Genomic DNA, 23327 nt, shown 5'->3' on the forward strand with positions numbered 1-23327 from the left:
AGGAAAGCAGCATTACAGCAATCTTTACTGGTAATAAATGTTTGAACCCCTTTTCAGACTTTAGTCTGCTTTTAGTTATCTAAATCTCGCAGATATCAACATCTATCATTCACTCGTATGTTTTGTGGCTTTACATAGTTTACAAGTTTACAAGTATGCAAGAGTTTACAAAGGAGTGAATCTGGTGCCTTAAGCCTTGAGACCTACCTAAAGTCTCTGATTCATCCTCATTTACCTGTATTTTTTCCATCACTAGTCATACACAGCTATTTTATTTTATTTTATAAAACCTAGCGAATGAATTCTATAAAACTGACCCAAGTCAAAGCATAGAGAAAATCATCCAGCGTAGAAAAAGCTGTGTTTCTTCAAAAATGAACATTTATTCTGTTGGATCTATTTGGCACAGATGCTTACGTCATTAACAGACTAACATGGTCACCTTTAGGGCTATGCTGCTAAAAATATGTGTGTGTTGCAGTCTTTGTCTGCAGAGCATTTTTATTTTCCCATTAAAGACAGCCTGTTGTTTTTTATGACTAAGTCTTAATATATGCAGATATTGGCTTGACACTTGAGTGGGCCAGTTTATGGGTGCTAGGAGAGCTCCAGCTATGCTGCAGCACTCAAACAAGGGGCCTAAATAGATTCTGAAATCACAGTAGCAACAAATCCACCTTTGTTGGATTTGCAATTATTAATTATTAATCAAAGTATATTAGGATTGAGACACACTGTGCTTTCTCATACATATGAGCAGCAGGCACCGGGTGACTTAGTATGGAACATCATCCAAATATGATACAATAAGAGCTAAATAAAACAAGAATTGGATGCTTAAACTGGATGTTTAGTGAAGTGTTTTCATCAAGCCAGCACTGGCAGTGATTGTGTCTACAGGTGTTCACTTGCTGATTGCTGATTGCTAATTGCTGATACACTTTTAACCTTTTTGTTGAGAATTAATGTACTCTCTGAAATTACACCTCTTCATCACTTCTCTCAATGATTATTATTTTCACCTTGGTTTACTGATTTAAGGGTTGAATTTCCACCCTTCATTGAAGACACTCTGAACCCCTAAAAGTACCTAAAAATAAAATGCAGACCTCAAAGGCAACTTTATCTCCAAATTTTTACAGATAATGAATAGTGACTTCCTGATAGTATCATAGGATCATTAGATACCACACATGATAAAATATAAAAGGGACCTTTTAGGCTGGGTACATGTGAGGAAATGAATCACTTTCTTGCACAGTTTTAAAGCTACACCCAAATGGCATGCTGTGTCTCAAATTTTGTACTTCCAAACTTGCATGTGCTATTTTAAGTGTATGCGCATGTTAAAACTGACAAGTACAGTATCAGGCATTATCATTTCACATCTTGTCACAATTTTATGCATGTTTAATTTATCTTCAAAGGTTTTAATCAGTGCAGCGTCTCACTTTCATTTTTAGAGAAAATTGTTGTAGGCAGACGCACATCTGCTAATTAAAGCTGAGTAGAAAAAGAGATATTAGAAGTTCACTCAACAAAACTGAAGCAGAAAATTATTCTACAGTCTGTTCCTCACAGCGAGCCATGTTATTTGTTCCAAAACACATTAATGGCACCAGCATGATTGAGAGTCCCATTTCAGTCAGTTTGTCTATCTATCATCATGCTTTGCATATTTACCTTCATTCATTTCCTGATGTTGGTGATGTATGTGAGACTTCTGCAGTTTTATGTTTATACATCTACTGGAACTGAAGTTCAGGTAGCATCTTCCCTTTCTATCTTAGACATCCGACATTCCACTTCTAATTAGGATGAGTCTTCGGCAAAAGTGGTTGATGTGAAAAGCACTCCAAAGTTCTGATTACTCTGCAAAGTGAAATAAACTCAGCGCTTTCTGTCAAGTCAGGAATTTTTCTTACTCACAGCTATGAAATGATGCTTTGTGAATAATGTCTTTAAAGTGTGGCCGCACTGGTCTTAAGCAGCAGGGTAAAGCTGGGGCACCACACTCATTATTTCCCTCAAGGCTAATTGACCTCAAGGACACGATCACTCAGACTGCCCGGCACATAAGAATTGACTTGTACCCACAATAACTGTGAAGATGGAGCCACTACGTTTCAAGAGTTAAATATCGATTTTATAAAAGCTTGTGGTTCTAAAGAATAAAGCCTGCTGGTAATTATTTAAATGTGTCCAAGCGTCTCTGCATTTATCCACGGGCATTTTAACATTGAACTGCTACAGAGTACTAAAAGCCTTTCGGCCACTGTTTGGCTCGACAGTTTCAACTATGAAGGGAAAAAGAGGAAAAGATACTCTGTGGGAGGCATTCTTTGAACATGAAAGATCTTTATTTCCATTCAAACAAAACAAACAAGCCGTCTTACTCGCACAAATGCATTGTTTCAACAGCCGCTCTTTCCCTTTTCATTGCCAACAGAGTACCCAAAATGGCTTTGCTTTTTTTAAACAGTCCTTTCAAATAGTTAATGCTGGTCATGTAGCGGTCCTGGTGACACTAATTTAAAAAATCCTCTGCAGTTTGAGTTCGACAAAGGCCTTGAAGCTAATGAGAATCACACTCATTATCTCTGGTTATTACCAGTTTTGACTAAATTGCAACATACCCGAGGTATTACTGTTTGGGCTTCTCATAATAATGCTCTGTATGATCTATCCAGCCTTGCATAATTTAAGATACTGAATGCGAGTAGGTGAGATAAATGAGAGTGGTCGTCTAATTTTCTCATTAGTTGACCTGTTGTGGCGGGATAAGAACGTTTCTCTGGAAGAATTAGCTTGAAGGTTTATGAAGCCAGTGCAACAAGGTGAGATACAATCTGCCGCAGTGGTTACATTATTGAAAGAAATACTCAGATCATTTAACAACATTTGGCAACAAAAGAAAGCTAAAAAAAAAATCCATGTCTTCTAGGAAGAATTTTAAGGTAAAAATGTGTCACATTAGGACTAAAATATTGTTCTTCAAGACTAAATATAAATAATATACACTATATGGATAAATATATTGGGGAATACCTTCAACTTTGGTGTGTGCAGCCCCCTTGCTGCAAGTGTATCAAATCAATCACCTGTAAATGCAGTCTGCCGTGTATTAGTCCTTTGAAAGAGTCCTCACTGCAGTAGGTCAGCTCCTAAAACATCTTCTCTCCCCAATTTTTGTAAGTTGTATAACTGCAAAGAGGAAGTGTTTAGGAACTACCACGTAAAGTAAAGGCGTCTGGTCAGTGTTTGCTGAGGATGCATAAGTGTGGAAAAGTCACCAACGATCTGTAGCATTAACATCGGCACACAAACTTTGTGCCTTCATGCATACATATGCTAATATATGAAGCCACTATTTAAATACTTAATGTAAATATCTTAATGCAGTAGTTCACAATATTTTGGGCCTCGCTCACACGATAAATCTGTTGGGCTGTAGAGTTATTACAGTTTTTTGAGGTCTCAAGAATTATTGAAATTAATCTTATAAATCTTAGAAGTTTAGTGAGTGTTAACAGTTTCAACAGTATATCTTTGGTGAAACCACAACAACTGCAACCTGATTACTGCAAGCCAAAATGGCTGGGATCCACTGACTAAATCTTTAGTTTTACAAACGTATGTTTGATTCAATGAAATCACAAGTCACAGTGTATTTATACTACTTGACGTAACATATTTTATGTAATAAATATTCTCTGTTGATAATTGCATGGACAGTAGCTTATAAACAGATGGATAATTTTCAGGATTTGACAAAAAGCAGTCCAAAATGTGATTTCGTCACCAAAGAATCGCAGCTGTGTCTGTTTGACTGAGATCACTCATAAGTCTTTGCAACTTGGCAGCGCAAGTGTCAATATTGTAACTTCTTTGAGTGTGAGAAAATGGTAAAGATGACCTCAGTATGTGCTGGAATAAAAGAAGAGAGAGGAGAATTAATATACAATAGACCAGGGCCAGCTGTCACAGGGTGGAAGAGTATGAACACAATTTATGACAGTGTGTAAATGTGTGGGAGGTCTCTGTGACCCCAGCCTACTTTCCACAGCTAATGGGTCACACAGTTTTTTCAAACAATGCACTGTTAATGGTTTTTACATGTAAAAAGCATGCAGTCTTCCACTAATGGCTGCACATTGTAAGCACCTTTGGTTACACAAGACGCTACTGATTAATATGGGAATTGAACTGCCTATTAATTAGTATTTATTTAAGCTAACTTGCAAGCAATTATTATAACTTCTGTTAAAACACTAACTCCACCTGGGTTTAAATCTACCATCTGGCCAGGGCCTGTGTAGTACTTCAGACTCCTCCCTCAGCCCAAAGACATGCAGTTAGCGGGGTTAAGTTAATTGATGACTCTAAATTGCCCATAGAAGTGCGAATGGTTGTCTGTTTCTCTGTGTTAGCCCTGCTGACGGCTGCTTTGGTACATGTGGTTTGTGGAAGGTGAGTCATCCATCTTCACAAACAGACCTTTTAAAACAAGGCTAAATATAACAGAGAGAAAGGAATTGAAAAAGAAACAATATACACATAACGTAAGATATAAAAGCTAAAATGACCACACAGTAAACCATATAATTTTTCAGATAACTGCATTAAAACACACCATCTTTCTGCACGGGTTTGCTCGAGTCCATAACATATAAAATCATCAACCTGGATGCTCTAAAAACTGCATGTTTCAAAATAACCCAAGGATTTATTTCAAACCCTTTTTTGGCAGATGTAATGGTCCATCTGTTGAGTAAAGTAGTTTGGATAGTTTCTAAAATTTGAGCTCAGCTTGAACAGCTTCCTCTCAAAGTAATGCTCTATTAAGCAGGATAACAAAGACTCTGGTGAGCACACAGTGGGCTTAAAAGGCTTAAAAGCAGCCAGAGCACACCGAGGTTGGTGGTAAAAATATGATCATTTATCAGATTCAAGTGCATGGTTTTAAATTATATTGAGCAGCGGAAAAGTATTATCAACCTATTGGATATGTTAAAACAACCTCTGACAACCTCTCGCCCGACTCACACCTGACTATAAACACCTCTCCAGATTCTGCAGTTAAGGATCGCAGCGTTAATTTACGTATGTGATTGAAAATATCTCTAGTAGACTGACAGTTATGTAATTTTACACTTTGCATCGTATCAGATATCGTTATTTCAACGCCCGTATTCAACATTATAAACACCTTGACAGATGGACCCCTGCCTCCAGTTTTATTGCTTTTTTAATAGAAAGATTAGATTGGAAGCGAAGAAACCACAAGAACATCTCCGACTGAAACAAAAGTGAGATTAATTGCTTTCCAAAGTGAACACAATACTTTTCAAAGTTTTAAATGATCTCAACCACAGAGTAAAGATAAGCTCAGCTCTTGGAACCACATTATACGAGGACCACTTTTTATTAAACATCATTAATCATTTACTAACTAGTCATTGTGGAAGCACACATTACAGAGAGTAGAAAAGAAATAAACAAATAAATATGGTCTTAAATCGATGTGATGGCATGCTGGTGTAAGGATCATGATTAGAAACTAATGCACTTCAGTTGGAAGCATGTCTCAAGACAACACTATGGCAGTTATCTCAACTCTCTCTCAATTAGAGTGGAGAGCACACGAGGAAAGGACTAAGCACATCCCACAGCACTCCAGGCTTTCAGCACAACTACAGAGAGGTTTACGATGACCTGACCCAGCCCTGACTATTAGCTTTATCATTTTTAATTTTTTGCGGTCTAGGACAGGGGTGGGGGAACTCCTGCACGTTTCAGGGTGAGATCTAAAACCTGCAGGACACCGGCCTTTGAGGCCTGGAGTTCCCCACCCCTGATCTAGGAGGTCGTTCTGTAGGGAGGGGAACCTGGTAGCTATCCTGCTTCCCATTCTGCTTTTGTAAGCTCTTGGAAGTCAAAGGCATTCCTGAAGCAAACAGATTTTGTACAAACGGTTTACAAAAGTTCTAACTTTAAATGACCTCCATTTTGTCTTATTCACTAGCTGGACCCACATCCTCATTTTATGTTTGACAGCATTTAGGTAGGTAAAGGTGAATGGCTTGGACATGAATTGAGCTGTGGTTTGGGGAGGGCCTAGAAGGGGACTGACGGCGGCTCCCGGGCCTGACTGATCCCCATGTACCAAATAGAAGTGAAGAAGTTAAAGAATTGAAAGGGGAGGGAGCTTTTTAACACATTACCCCCACATGAGCATAATTACTCTAATGAAAAAACATTTATGCGCAACAATTTTCTCTCATTTTATACATTTTATACATGAATTCTAGTATATATATATATATTTCTTATTTCTCACGTTTATCAGTGACAGTACTGAACATTTTTGTGCCTGGCTTCATAGCATAACAAAGCAGGGAGCTTCACAAAATAAAGCAGTGAACCAGCTCATATAGTTTCCCAAGCAGCAAGCTCGTCATTTCCTTTCTCAAATGACACAGGCCATTAACCAGGACCTGAAACAGAGGAAACAAAAGCCTCTTATTATGCAACTAAGTGTAAGGAGTGCACAATTCTCATGGAAAGTCCAATATGTGTACATGGCTCTTAGAAATCATAGGAACATAACCTTGTATCACTTTGCATTGAGTATATAATAACACACTGATGCACAGGGTTCAAAAGCTGAAGAAGCACATTTTATTAGACACTGACCATTAGACAGGGTATCTGTAAATGGATTTTTTGCAAAGAATTTAGAGGAATACTTTTAAAGCACAGAAACCTCCCACAGTTGGAAGCATTGCCCCTGCTCTTTAGTCTCTCAGTATGACTAAGCAGACCTTTGTGTCCTCTCACCAACGCTAGACATTTTCTTAGCCAGGTAAACAGACCTGTGAAGGTGAAAAGAGGAAGTTTAACAGTTTCTTCTGAGTCTCTTTGATCATGTCTTCAGAGGAAAATCAATGACGGGATCGTGGCATTTGAAGACTTTTGGTAGCAGAAGGATGGTAAGCTAACAAATTTAAAATAAACAGAACGAGCATGTGCAGTGAGACGGGAAAACTACTCTCTTAGTGCTGCCTTTGGTATAAACATTGATTTTTAAATTCAAGTCACACACAAAGTGAAACCATCTCCCCTTCACAGAAAAATACATCCGTACATCATATCACTTTATAACCTCCACTGATTAACAGCTGCCATGTAACCCTCACATTCTGCAGTGGTAAATTTGATATGCAATTTACATGTCACTTTTCACTTGACGGGCTGATGGGGGAGTATTGCAGCGCAAATCTTACTGAAAGTCCAAAGTGAGACGTCTTCTGTCAGTCAGGGGAGAGAACAACCTGCTCAAGCTGAACATGACAGTTGGATGACTCTAACCCACTTGAAGCCCTGTCAAAGACTCATTGAGCCACTTTATTATTATTATTTATTTGTTCAATAATTGTTCACGCACCTATTTGATCATCACATGGATGGAACTCAATACATTTAAATGTGTAGATTTGGTCAAGATGACCTGCTGACGTTCAAACCAAACATCCAAATGAAGGATGCTAAATATGCTGCTGTAATATTTTGGAAAGCGTGGATTTACTGGGAGTTCGCTAAAGTTTACAGAGAATGGTCTGAAGAAGGGGGAAATAACCAGCGAGCAGCAGTTTTATTGGTGAAAATGCCTTGTTGTTGCCAGATGTCAGAGGGGAATGGCTAAACTGCTTTAAGCTGAGAAAGGAAAAAGTAATCACTACTTACAAGCAACTATGCAGAGCATCTTTGAACACATAGTACATCAAACCGTGAAGCAGATGGGCTAGAGCAGTGTTTGCTCTAGCCCATCACATTAGAAAGATCACACGGCACACCACCAAACAAGAAATGTCACAAAAAGGATATTGACCTTTTGGCACGCACCAGGTATAGTGGAATTGGCTCTGTTTGTCCCCAGTATTTTTTGCTTTCTTCTGACCACGACTCATGCTAGGGCCTTCATCTCAGTCAGAATTTTCTCCAGGACCAGGTCAGACTGACTACTTTTTCTTTTCAAATATTTATCCATTGCTATTATGTACTGCGTTGTCTCACTCCCAGCATGACTATTATGTAATTTCTTCTGCGTCTTCTTCGGTTTTACTGGTAGTTGGCAATCCATTTAATTAGAGCAGGTAGTTGTACTGCCCTCTAGTAGAAGAGAAGGTAATTGTTCTGCCCATTACTCACACTTCTCGCTTAGATTACTAATCAGGTGGAACCAAATAATCTTCAATGGCACACCTGACCATTTCTCACAGCACACCTATGTGCCACGGCACAGTGGTTGGGAAACACTGGGCTAGAGCAACAGAAGACCACACCGGGTGCCACTCCTGTCAAGTATGACTGGAAAACTGTGGTTACAGTTCACAAGGGCTCACCAGAACTGGACAATAGAGGTTTGGAAAAACATTGCCTGTCCTGAGTGTTTCTGCTGAGACATGGTTCCATCCTGGCTTGCATCAGTGGCTCAGGTTGTTGGTTCTTGGCACACTTTGATGCAACTTTAGTAGCAACTAAGCATAAAGTAGCCTACCTGAGTATTGTTACTAATCATGTCCATCTCTATAGGACAGTCACATCATGGACATGGAGCTGACAAATCTGCAGCAACTGTGTGACTCTATCTTATCAATATGGACCAAAACTCTCAGAAATATTTGTAGCACCTTGTTAAAATTATGCCACAAAGAATTACGTGGTTGTGAAGGCAAAAGTGGGTCTAAACTGTACCTACTGGCAACTGAGTGTATATGTACCTGATACACAGCACAGTACCTCTAGGAATAATTAAATCTAAGTGCCTAATTAAAGATCTGCAAACCCTCTGCGAGTCCAGTAAATAGGGTAATTTCTCTCAGATTAGATTTGTTTCAGATTAATTTTACAAATTAAATTAATCATTTTCCCTGTAAGTACCATGCAGTAACATAAAGCATTATTTCATTTCTAATTATAAAACTGAGAAAAGCTATGGATTGTGACAGGTTAGAAAAACACCATCTGAACTACTGAATGACTTTTGTTTAATTAAAGACAAGCTTGGTGATTATGTGTTGAACAAATATGTCCGTAAATGGGAACACACTCACCTTGAAGTCAGTTTGAAAAGTGAAAATATTGCTTACAAATCATAGATTAGCTCTGCTGACTTACAGTTATTATTTATTCCTTCTGTAGTCATGCAGGAGTAAAGTCGCTGTGTGATAACCGAATTATTAGATTGGTATTAAGTTCAGTTAATTTTTTAAATGTAGAAATGCTTTTTTTGTCAAAGAAATCTGTGAAACGACAGAAGAAAAACAACAAAAGAACAAAAGAATCATGTTAGGAATTCATTACAGCTTCACAATATAACCTTAACTGTAATATAACCTTATTCTTTGTGTTTGAATCTTTTGTATTAGCAATAATACACATTTTAAAATAAATTGCCCAGAATTCACAAGACCTTATAAAACCGACATGACACTGTGACGATATGTAAGAATCCAGCACTGGGGAGCTAGCTGCAGCTGTTTGATGACAGAGTGCAATTATATCACGCCTTCACATAACACAGTCGAAAACACAGACACCATGGTTCTGTCATAGCCTCTGTATTGGCAGCACACATGGCCATAAGTCAGGAGCTCACAATTGGGCACCAATAATAGCAAAGTGTCAAAGCCAAGCAAATGATTAACCCGAGATGATGCGTTTGTTGTAACAGAATAATGATTTCTGCTTTCATCACTGTGTTATTAGCTGCATTTTTGCTGTGGACGAACTTTTTTTTCTCTTCCCAGCTTCCTCTCCAGAGAATAAATGTTCAGTGTGACCCGCATAACCTTATCCATAATTCCCCTAGTCCCCTAGAAGGCTAATGCTAGCACTGGAACTTCTGTTAATGCAATGCCATTAGTGGGCTAATATACAGAAAGAAACATCAGAATTGTGTATACAGTACTGTTTATGCTAAAACTGTTTCCAGTGAAGTAAATTATGAGGAAATGTTAGAATATATGGCCCTATTAGAGATAATTGTCAAGTGTTCCACAACTGCAAAAATTATTACAAGATTATTGCAGCAAGCCAGATTTTAACCCCTGTAACGCCAAGTGTATCATATTTGACACACGGGTTTTTTGTGAGTTTTTGAAATCTCTCTATCATCAGTGCGATTTTGTTGTCCCCTGAAAAACCTAAACTAATTCTACAATACATTTCTAAGCCATAAATTGGATAAAACTGCCAGATGTAGACATTTTTCATGTCGTGTTACAGATGGAAAACCCCATTCAGAACTAATAACACTAATGAACCATGCTTCCCGACATTGCTGTGTAACTGTCAGAGTTAATATGATTTGAATGTTAGTTTCAGGATGTGATGTGTGAAGCAGGCAGATTTAGGACTTGGAAGCATGACTAAACTTAAAGGCAGCTTTATTTTTGGGCAGAGACAGAATACAAGGAACTTAACTAGGACGCTATAAATGAAATACTGGACACAAAACTAGAGGAGAGATGAGAGAGATCAGAACATACGATAAGGGGAAACAGAAAGCTTAAATGTACATGATGTAATCAGAGAGATGGAACACACCTGGGAACACAGGTGAACTAAATCAGAGTAACAACAGGGGAAGCAAAACTGAACACAACCCACACTGGACAAGAAACAAAATCAAAATAAATCAACAACAGGGACAGACCCAGCGTTCAGACATACCAACTTGGCACAGGGAGGAAAGTACCCCAAACACAGAAACGAGATTCAATTCAATTTTATGTATACAGCGCCAAATCACAACAACAGTTGCCTCAAGGTGATTTATATTGTAAGGTAGACCCTACAATGATATATACAGAGAAAAGCCCAACAGTGAAATGACCACCTATCCGGTTGTTCAGTGATGACGCGACGAATCCTACTTCCAGGCCTAAAGTAGTCTGCGTTTAATATGGCTTTTGTGTTGTTAGCATGTTTAATGTTATGTATTTTCTTCTATTTGATCTCAAAAAGCTCCTAAAACAGTCAGTGATCACTGTTGACCTCCCTCGGCTTTTATTACCGCTAATCATTTATTTAAGCTCAGTTTTTAAAACCTTAGGATGTAACTACAGCCCAGCCCATGCAGCAGTATATGAATGACTAACCTCGTATTGTGGATGGATTATCTCAGTTGTTCTCCTGGCTGAAGTTTGGTCCTTTTACAGCATCCTGCCATGCGATTACATTTGTTCCTGACCACCGAGAACACTCACGTTAACTTTTATCGAGTGGAAAAAAAGTTAGCTTGTTTATATTATGCTAACATAGCTGTGTGCAGCACATCATTATATACCAGCTAGCCAAACTTCAGTAACCCTACAAACGTCACTGCTGTTTAGTTTTCTGTCTTCATTTATGTTGGAAGTGATACAGAGCTGTACGTTTTAATTTGTTTCCAAAACCCCGCAGTCAGGACATGCTATATTGTATTTAGATAGAAGCTAGCGAGCTAACTTCCTGCTAACTTCTAACTCCGTTAAATGTCATAAATTCCGTTTTCATGGATGCCTGGATGTTAAACTCAATTGTTACACCTGGTAGAGCAGAACGCTGATCATTTTATTAAAGATGAAAGACTTTAGACAGTTTTTCAACTCTCAGTAATGCCATAGTGATCGTTTGATATATGGACCTGCAGCGGAGTTTAGGCCCAGACACGGCTAGTGACGTCAGACTGAACAACCGGATTAGCAAGCACTTTGGCGACAGTGGGAAGGAAAAACTCCCTTTTAACAGGAAGAAACCTCCAGCAGAACCAGGCTCAGGGAGGGGCGGGGCCATCTGCTGCGACCGGTTGGGGTGAGAGGAGGAAGACAGGATAAAGACATGCTGTGGAAGAGAGACAGAGGTTAATAACAGGTATGATTCAATGCAGAGAGGTCTATTAACACATAGTGAGTGAGAAAGGTGACTGAAGAAGAAATACTCAATGCATCATGGGATAAGGCTGGATAAGGAGATAAGACTCATTTAACAGTACAAAGACAAGACAGAGAAAACAAGATAGGTAAGGGGACACGACAGGAGAGACAGGCAGGGACCACTAAAAATAACTAAACAGATGAGACAAGGACAGACACAGGAACAAAGGCTGATAAGTAAAACAGCCAAATTTCCTTATGGATTACTAAAGTATTCGGATTCTGATGGTGTGACAGAAGAGGATGCTGATCATAGGATGAGATGAAGGCAGATGATTCACTGTGGCGACTGCTTAAAAGGAGCAGCTGAAAAGCGAAGAAGAAAAAGACTTTTTATTTCTGAGTAATGAAAACAGATGAAGTCATGCTTTACCGGAAAACTGCAATCAAGTGAGAACACACACCCATCCACACAGTCAAAGGCCAAGAGACCAATAAGTAGAGAGGCTGAGGTCACAATAGTTTTTCACTGCAGCTTCATATTAAATAAGCATTACACTTTGAAAATGCTGTTGACAGTCACAGAGTTATTATGCTTTCTGACTCTGGGGACACCTTGGATCCACTTTTTAATATAAGTTTACCTCTTAGTAGCCACTGTGTCTGGATTTCATTTTAATTTCTCTTTTGTCCATTAAAAATATGTATGGAGGGATGACAGTGAGCTACTTTAAGAAATGAAATGGACATGCAATGGAAATTTCAGCCAGCTTCACCCTGGATTCTCTTATGTTTAACTTGAATGGACTGGAGAAACACCAGAGAGGTTCAGCAACAAGGAATCGATGGAGCTTATAAAAAGAGTGTTTAACCCTTTAAGACCTACCATAGAACCAAGTCCGCCAGAGCTTATATTATATTTTTACATGTTGTAGAGCCATTTTTGGGAGCATTTCAAGTTGCTATACATCAATACAACCATTACAGCCTAAATTTTAATAATATGCATGCATTAAGTGCATAGTAATTACATAAATTGCAAAAAAGTGCAATAAACTACAAAAAAATTTAAAATTGTTATATATATTTCTAGTTAGAGAAATTTAAGAGGCTTATCCCTCAAAACTGTAAATACAAAAAAGTTGCACAAACTAGTTTCCCACCACAGGAAATTTATTTTGAGTGTCTTCATAGTTTTATTTTTGAAATACACCAATTTCTATACACTGCAGGAAAAACGAAAATAAATATTATAGTGCAAATTTGCAAAAAAGCAGCATATGCATCAAAATAAACTATTTCTATATGAGTCCTAAGCATCCCAGAAACGACACAGAAAGTCATAAAGTCAAACATAACTTTTAAAAACACCAGTATAAGCTCATGAGGCCTTGATGGTAAAAAACTACATTTCCGCAAAAATGACGTCACTTCCGGTTTCGGGCAGGGACATGCATAGTTCAGCTGATGGACGTAGGAAGTGTTATGAACAGCTGATCGGATCCAAAGCAAGTTTCTGGAATATTATGTTTTTGTTGCTGCAAGCGCTTTTTATGCAGTTTTTGCAAAGCTATATGTGGAAGGAAACCGTGACCTAGGACAAGCTGATGGCATAAGATGCAAGTACAACTCCTCCGGTTTCATATGCAAAAAAAATTATTGCGCTGGCTCACATGGTTGCAGTGCTACCAGGATTTAAAAATAGTTACGCAAAACGGAGCGTGCCTGCTCTGACCGGTTTTAAAGGGTTAAACAAATTAATTAAACTCACCAAACCAAGCAAACTAAATGTATATTATATATAGGTTCAATAAGGAAGATCTGTGGCCTCACATCTGTCCACACGCAGGTGGTGCTGGCTAAATCTAAGCTTGCTCTCTCCGACTTTCCCACGCTGTCAAACTGTTTGTTTTATCACTGGTCTAGTCCAATCACCCTCTCCCAGCCTTCTCCAGGCCAATCGGCATTCATGACGCCTACTTTAAATCTCACTGTCCTTCTCCTTTGCAGACGCCTTTGTGCAATCCACCTCCTCCATATCTCCACCTCTCTTCATGTCAGGCTCCATACAAGCCACCTTCATCTCCACCACCAGCATCTAGGCTCCAGGGGTCCTGCTCTAATCCCTTTCACAGCTGGGGTGCAGTTCTGCTGAGACGCACCATCAGAGTCTAACCACCAACCACCTCTACCTAATTTCTGTTCATCAATAAATCACGTTCATGTTCCTTTTCAGTCCCACCAACTCTCTAGCTTCCTTTATGACCTCAGTAAACCAATGCTGTGGTGTTCTCCTTTTCCTTGTCCCTGGCAGCTCCACATTAAAAATCCTTTGTCCAATATATCCAACATTCCCTCTGCCACCACCGTACAGCCTCCTATCTGTTTCAGATTGCACCTTTTACATACAATTTAGTCCACCTGTGTGCACCTTCCTCCACTCTTCACCCCTGTTCCTCCCTCTTGTTAACATAAGTTTTCACTACAGCCATTTCAGTTATTGCAGCAGTGAATGCAACTATTACACAAGTGATTGTAAAGTTATTCGTTCTTCCTCAGCTCTGTTTTCATTCATGATTCCTTCTCAACAAAAGAGAAGAAAAAAGTTGCTTTCCTGTTAATCGCTCCACAGGAAAGTGAGAGTTCCCACTGTGCAGCAAGTTTTTAAGACTCTCATCCTGCTGACGGTGAGCAGCTGATGACCTTTGGCTTCATGGACAGCAGCAGGACGCATCCCTGCAGAGACACAGTCATCTGGTCACCGGGAGAGTTGTGAAAACGAGAAACATGTACTGTACATCATCTTGAAAATGGTTTGAAAGATCTCTCAGACTTTTCTTTACAGATATACCTATGAAGCTTCTATAAACAACCAGTCACTCAAAGAAATATAAAGCAAACGCAGAGTGGACTTGATATCCTGCCTACAGTGTCTATAGTCTATAGTGTCTGATCTTCATTCTAAGTATGCAATAATAGAACAGTTTAAATCAATATGTAGGGTGGCTATAATTTTTAAATTATTAAACTTGCCAAGAACTGAATCTCAAAGACCAGAGCTGAAGACTATTGTGTTAAAAACGGTATCTGTTCAGGCTCAGGGGAGTAATATGCCACTGTGAAGTAATGAGTCCAGTGCGAAGTAAAGTCCCAGTAAATCTATTTAGTCTGTTGAATAATTAACTCCTCTGCTTCTTAGTCTGGAGAATCTTTTAACAAGCTTAGAGCAATAAAAGATTGAACATCCACATTTGATTTACCAATAAAAAAAATAGGCAACTCCATCCATTTAGGCAGACTCTAAAATGAGATCTAAATGTATTTTGTTTAAATTAAGTTTTTGTTCAGCTTTATGTTTTCTGGGTTATTATAAAGAAAGCTATAACTTTAGTTTCAGTTGTCATTAGGACATAAAAAAAATACCTGTATGTAAACCCCAGAAAAATCTGATTTAAAAAAAATATGTTGAAAATGCTTAAAAAGCTTTATGATTCCCCCCTAAATAAAGTTTAAAAACCATTTTCCTTACATTTTTTTCCTATTTAAGATAAAGGGCATTCAACACTAAATAAAGTATATATATATATTTATCTGGTGTTTTCCCAGCATCTTAAGTGAATGAATGAACCATTATTGCGTTCCAAGTTGCATTTTTTATATTGTTATACCTGAAACGAACGACCAGAACATCTCAGGCAGTCCCTCGATTAGTACAAAAACAAAAACAAAGAATAAGCTTTGCTAGAATAGCATTTTCTATTCAGGGAATTTGTTGATGAAAGTTTGTTATAAATATCCTTTGTTATAAATTTAATTCCGTTTCTATGGAGACCAAATCGTTGCTATGTGACCGAGTTGAGGCATGAGCTGAAGAGTGTAGATGTAGTATGCATGAACATGCGATGCACATGCAGTTTGATGAATTTGTATTTTTTATAAACGCTGTATTTCCATCCGCCAACAGCAGGGGAGATTCGTCTTATGAAACTGGTGTTTTTGGATACTTTTTATGCAACAGACTGAAAACAAGTCTGTGTGTTTTTTACTAAAAAATACACATGAGATCTGTATTCTAATTAGATTAAAGTCAATGGTGGGGATTAACCACTCCTGTTGGGCTGAATACTGAATATGACCTGTTTGGCAAATGGCTTAGAGTAACTGAATACCCAATTAGTTGTGGTTCATTAATTCAGCAAGGCCAGATCCAAGGTCTTCTCTTGGTTTTTTTGCATTGTTTGAAGGCTCTTTGTTTGCCTGGTTAGGCTTCACAGAAACACGTAGTGATTAAAAAAAAATTCAAATTACCGGGGGAAAGCACAGAGATGCCAAAAAGTTGTTCTCCTCTCTCCTCCACTCTCTCTCTCCTTCTACTCTGCTTTTCTCTAAATCTACTTTAAGCGCCAAGAGCCAACGTCTGCTGTTAGTGTTAAGGAGATGTCAGCTTATAACTCAGCAGGTCTGTTGATCACTATGGCTTTGATTATAGCTGTGCAAAATAACAGCCTCTCCTCTCAGCGCAATCTGTGCAGGCAATACTCTATCAGCTCTGTTGTGTGCCATTTAATGGGGTCCCACGTCTCTGTGATGTCTCTGTGATGATGGCTATTATTAGCAAATTACAACAATGTCATTCTATTAAATGTAATGAAAAATGCATTTACTTATCTATTTTTGATCTTGCTCAAACTTTGTTAGAGAAATATCATTATTCCACGCTGGTCTTTTCACTGTCTCTGTAATTACTGAACGCATTAAAAAGCATTCAAAATGCAGCTGATCAGATTTTATATTTAATCAATGAATGTGAAATTGAAGATTTAGTGGTGGTGCTTTGGTTTTGTTTGTTTGCCAGCTCTCTCTTGGGGAGGTTGCGCAATCACTTAGATATTTATTTTATTTTTGTCAGATTTTTCACTCATATTCATGTTTCCGCTGGATGTAAATTAGCTCTTGGATTTGATGTATAAGTGAAGTAACAGGACATCTGTGGTGTCAGTTTTCAACTTGACATGTTTTCCCGCTCTTTGCCAGTTTTTCACCATTTTCACCATTGAAGACGATATGGGTCTTCCTTTTTCATAATTAGGAATGATGGTTCAAAAATTAAAACTATAATACACAAATGTAACAAACTGAAAAAGGAACTAATTTTAAAAGCTGTGAAATCTGTTCAATTTTTTTTTTCTTGTAAAGGAATCAAATACGGTATAATGAAGTATAGTCAACACCAAAATTGAACAAAGTCATCCCAAAAACTGTTAGAGCTATAAATGATTTAATGTAGTTTGAGGCCGGATGAACAAAATTTTAAAAAGGCTCCATTCACAATTGTATACCCAGCTCTTTACGGACAGGCAGAAAGGAGGTTTGGCTAAATCAGACCTTCCCAAAGTGTGGGGCCCGCCCCCTGGGGGGGGCAGAGCCATTGCAGGGGGGCGCAGTATGAAAAAGGAAAAAAAAAAACAAGGCTTGGACACTGCTATCACCAGGCGGCCACAGAAACGCAAAGCAGGAGATGAAGCATAGCTGAATATGTTTCCAAACCAACGTCATTCTAAGCCAAAGAAGAGAAAATGTGGTGAAGCATATCTGCCCCTTGGTTTCACCTGCACAAGTGCCAAGGTAGGTCTCCCCTGCAGAATTGGTTTTCCCTTCGGCTGCTCAAATCACTAACTACTCCTGACATTTTGGAGATGTTTGCTCTTTATACAGTAAAGTTACAGCGGGATACAAATAATATCAGGCTGATCCTGCCACGATTTGTTCCCCGGTTCAAATCACGGACAAACAGTATCCCACAGCTGTTTATGTTTTTAAACCCATTTTGTACAGAGAGGCATTTTTTTTTGAAAAATGCATTGATAGCAATGTTGAATATTATTACACAGGGGAAAAAAAACAAACAATACATGTAAAATAATCACATCGTGATGCCTCTGCCTTTCTAAATGGAGGGACAGTAACTGCGTGTGTATGTAAGCATGTAAAACCTGCAGATAGTCATATTAACAGTATTTTGTCTCTATCTGCCATTCTGCAATTCATCTCATGTAAACAATAACGTGGCGCACATTGTGACGTGAAAAAAGGCACATACCTTTGACGTTGAACTCTGTATTCCTCGTCCACACGTAAACACGTAAAAAGGAGTTTTAAATAATCTCCATTTTCGGTGATTCGAAACGCCGTTTACGTGTGGACGAAACAGCTGCGTTTTCAAAAATACCCATGTAGGTGTGGACGTAGCGTAAAAGAGTGAGTAGTTTACTTTCTTACTACCTGTAATTTATTGCAGATTACTTGTATTTGCTTAATTGTTTACTAAATGTGTGAAATAAACCGCAATGGAGCAAAATATGGGTGTGTGTGGTTGGAGGATGTGTTTGTGCGTGGGTGGGGGGTCAAACATTTTTCTTGTAAAACAAAGGGGGGCCCAGCAAAAAAAGTTTGGGAACCACTGGGCTAAATGATAACGTCTCACACTGGCAGTTATGACAGGGCTAACATGCTAATATCAGCGAACAGTCATGTGAAAAAGAAAGTATATTCTCTAAGGTTTCCCCTCTGGTCTTTACCAGGTTCTAAAATTTTAAATACAACCTTAGATGAATAACAACACATTACATATTGCACTGTTTCATTATTTATTAAATGAAAACTAAGCACATACTCAACAGCTTACAGAAAAACCTTTAGCAGCAGTAATTTCAAGTAATTGTTTTTGTATGACCGTAAGTTGTAATCAGAATTCTGACCCACTCTTCTTTACAACATTGCTTCAGTTCATTGAGGCTGCAGGTATTAATGCACAGCCCTCTTAAGGTCCCACCACAGCATTTTAATGATTTTGAGGTCTGAACTTTGACTGGAATAACTGGAACACCTTCATTCTTTTCTTTTTTGGCAATTCTTTTGTAGATTTTCAGCTAGCCTTGGAGTAACTGTCCTGTTTAACGACTCAATTTAGCCAAGCTTCACATGCCCTGAAATTTGACTGTAGCATACTTTGGTATAGAGAGGAGTCGTCAACTCAATGACTGGGGGGTGGAAGATGCCCCGGCCCTGTGGCTGCAGAAAAAACCCAAATCATCCCTCTTTGCACTGACCATTGACAGATGGTAGGAAGTCCTGCTTGGTTTTCACCAAATGTGGCACTGTCCATTAATTTAATTCAAGTTCCTTCAATTTTATTTATATAGCACAAAATCACAACATTTGCCTCAAAGCTTTTTATCGTTTTTTATCGTTAGGTTTTAGCTCTCACCCTGGGTGAACACACCTGAATCAAACGATTAGTTCATTACCAGGCCTCTGGAGAACTTCAAGACATGTTGAGGAGGTAATTTAGCCATTTAAATATGATGTGTTAGATCAAGGACACATGTAAAACCTGCAGGACACCGGCCCTTGAGGGCTGGAGTTCTCCCACCCCTGCTGTAAGGTAAAGACCCTACAGAGAGAACAGGGAAAACCACAACTACCAGTTGACTTCCTATGAGCAGTGGAAAGGAAAAACTCCCCTTTAACAGTAAAATAAAACCCTCCAGTAGACCCAGGTTCAGGGAGGGGCCTTCAATTACAGCCTTTCCACAGTGGTCTAGTCTGTCCTCATAAAGCTGAGGCTTTCTCTTGCCAACATTTCCAATTAAAAAAAAAACCACATATTTATTTTATCTTGCCTTTAATTGTACTGTCATTAACTGTAACATCTAACATGCTACCTGATGGATGTCTGGGATGTAGCTTGTAGGTTTTTACAATATCTCTGAACATTACATGGTCTGACCTTGAGGCAAATTTGCCAGGACATACTGGGGAGATCATCTTCAGTATTTTTCACTTGTGAATAATCTTTCTCAGTGCATAATAATGGACCTCAAATTGTTTGAAAATGTTTATAACCCTTCCCAGATTGATGGGCAGCAATAGTCGCTTCTCTAAGATGGTTGCTGATGTCTTTCCTTTTTGGAATTGTGTTGACATACAACTGAATGCTAACGGTCTGTGTTTATCCAAGTTGCTGGGAAAATTATCATTCAGCTTATTACCATAACTTACTGTAAACACAATAAGTACATTTGGAATGAATCAGTGGTCTAAGTTACTGGTTGTAAGTCTTAATCATATAATCATACAAAACAAAATAAATGATGTTCTGGCAATTTTAGTTGTATTCTTGAGTGCAGGACTGGAATACAGACAATTTATTTTTATTTTTTTCTGTGTCAATTTATTGTGGATATGTGTTTATTTTTATAAACTTTAATAGCACAAATATGTCTTCTGCTGCTTTCATGTTTTTACTGAGAGGGACAAATACACATTTTCCAGATTTTGCAGGGCACATCTCCCCTGCTTCACTCTTGAAAACTGCACATTTAAATGATGATTCCCGAGATAAAACTCCTGATGCCATTTTTATTCTCCTGAGGCGTCCACGCAGTGAGTGCATGTGAAATGTGAGAGTCCATCATAACAGAGGTCTTGACTTACTGGTAGCACTTCACTGAAACACTCTCTATGACAACAACTAGACAGGAACAAGTGCAAAAAAGAAAAAAAGAAGGAAAAAGCACCATTGTGGGTGAACATCTTCACACCATCAAGTTCTTACTGCTTCTGTGATAACCAGAAATAATTTGAAAAGTGGAGGAAACAGTCATAGATAAGATCTACTAGTCTTACAGCATTATCAGCCATAGCACCACAAAGGCTTACTGTAGTTTGTAGCTTCAGAGTAGCATGGGCTGATGACTTTAAGCATAACTGTGGGTTAGAAAAATCAAGAAGGGGAAATTAAATTAGCTATTGTGTGCTCCAGAAGTCACCCACTCCTCTGCCACAAAAATAAATGCAGAAATACTTATGTAAATGTCACGTAACCCTCAAATGACACCTGTAACACTGCAGGAAAAGTCACATTTATTCTATATTTGCAGCAAGAATGTAGTAAAGATACAGAATTATTGCAGAAATTCCATCATGTCAATATCATGTCAAGGGTAAAATGTTCAGTATGAAAATTCCTACTGTTATGTCTGTTTTCAATTGTCAAAGCATAAAATTAAAGCCAGCGAGAACGGTCTACAACAATGCTAGGTCTTAGATAACAACACTGAAAAAGTAATAATTACATTTAGAAGTTCAGCTCAGATCAGCAAGATTGTTCAAGAGACATAATTAGCATTAAACACAACTAAATATATCTGTGAATGGAAATATCCATTTCATTCACTGTGGAAGCATCTTAAATGTGTAGTGTTCTTAATAGCCAGCAGGGGGCGACTCCTGAGATTGCAAAAACAACTGCAGAGATTGCAGGGATGTCTGTGGGAAACCTCTTTGGCTGCCTTCATCTATGAGCTTAGTGAACCTTTTCCTGGTCTCAATTGGTCGTTACTTCTTATTGAATCAATCCACCATGTTTTTTTGTAAATGATGGTCCAAGTTAGAGTAAAAAAGAAAAATAAAGCATGGTAAGGTTAAGTTTCGACCGAGTTTGATGTGATGCTACCATATGAGTCTGCAGTGTCCCATGGTTGCTCATTCAGATCCACCTGTCATGTGAGGTTTCAAAACATAAAATATAGTGATGGTATAAATGCACAGCTCAAAGTTGCACAATACTGAATAATTCAATTTAAATCACAAATATGAAGCTTTTACCAGAATTACTTTCATGATTTTATTATCTTTAATATCCAAAATATTACAGCAATCTCTCCAGTCGCATTGTTTTGAAAGTATTACAATCAGCGTTATGATTAAAGAAAGGGATTCGATTCCTCATAGACTTCATTAATAATACAATGTTGTGTATTTCAAACAAAGGCTAAGTCTATCATAAGCTCGCAAAACTAGATGACCACCAACCCTGCACCCACATGTATGCCCACCTTTAACTGAAAACAACAAACACACCTACTGACAGATGCTGGAAGTCGGTGTGAAAAACAGGAAATTGCAACGCAAAGAAGGCGGCACACGAAGGAAAAGAACAAAGCAAACATCGATCATAACAATGGAACGATTGATTGCAGCTGAGTGTGTTTTGAGTGTATTATTATTTCTTCAGGAAAATATTTGCCTTCGACATACAACAGATGAGATGTCACTAAGCACGGTTTCAAAATAGTGCCTTTTACATAAATCCACATATGTATATATTCAGTGGTTATCCTCCCGATTAGTCCCCTAAGGACTACAGTATGAAGAAAGCATTATGTAAACACAGGACCTTTAACACTGCTTCCTGTGGAAGGAACTATAGAAATGAACTATATATCAGTGCGATGCTTGTGCTGGTGGTGGGCGGCAGCTGTATTTACCAGAGGAGTCTGTTTCCTCTGATTTAATGAGCCTCTGGACCACTTCAGAGCTGATGTCACTGTTAACCTAGGAGCAAGAGTGGGATTTCGCCACCTGGTGATAATAGATAATGAACCATTAGAACAGTTTGTTTTGCTCTCCACATTCACTGCCTTTGTTTTGTCGCTGTAGGTGTAAATTAAAATGTGCTCTGCATCCAGACATTTATCATTTGGCACTAAAAATTTCTGTATATATATATATATATATATATATATATATATATATATATATGAATATATATATATATGAATATATGAATGATCTAGTGGGGCAAAAAACTAACAAACACCCGAAATCTAAAAAGGAGACAGACCCTTGCCGAAGCTCATCCCTCTTTCTTGTAAGCCCCACTAATGACTTGACCACAGGCAAACGCACCTGCTTCTTATGGAATCAGAAAGCCAACCCTGAATTCACGGCTTCACAGGGTTGAAACTCTGCTCTCCCTGGTGAAATTCCTCTGCACTAAACCCATTGCACCACCATAGCCTTTTCTGTGCATGAACTGCTTTGCTCTTTTTACTATTTTAATCTGCTTTCCTGATCTGATTTCTCTGATCAAGTGTATAAGATCTGTGTCCCTCACAGGCAACAAGCATGAAAACAAAGCCTCAAGGAGGTGCGCCAGTCTACTTCCCTCTCAGAGCACTTAAATTACACTGTGCTGAAAGGTTATTATTGATTTCTTTTGTCCAGTGATGACAAAACATAAAGTCTAATAGACTATTAAAGTCCGCCTGTGGATGTTTTTGGCCTTGATCTGCACAACTGAGAAAGCATTTATTTTGTTTCATTTGCCTTGAATGCAAGGATACGCAGCCTGAGGCATTATACAGTTCTTTCAGGATTTTCACATTAATGTATTGAAGGTGTTTTGCAAAATATAATTTGAGGATGTTAGGTAATACATCGAGGTATCAAATAAGGTATCAAATTGCTTGATGAGTAATGCAGAATATAAACCTTCTGTTTGTCAAGTCAGCTCCAGAGAACAAACACTAAAAGTCTAAAAGAGACTACAGAGGAGAGGAC

This window comes from Haplochromis burtoni, unplaced genomic scaffold, assembly GCF_018398535.1.
Source record: "Haplochromis burtoni strain Fernald_Lab_line unplaced genomic scaffold, NCSU_Asbu1 Contig_31, whole genome shotgun sequence".
NCBI lineage: Eukaryota > Metazoa > Chordata > Actinopteri > Cichliformes > Cichlidae > Haplochromis > Haplochromis burtoni.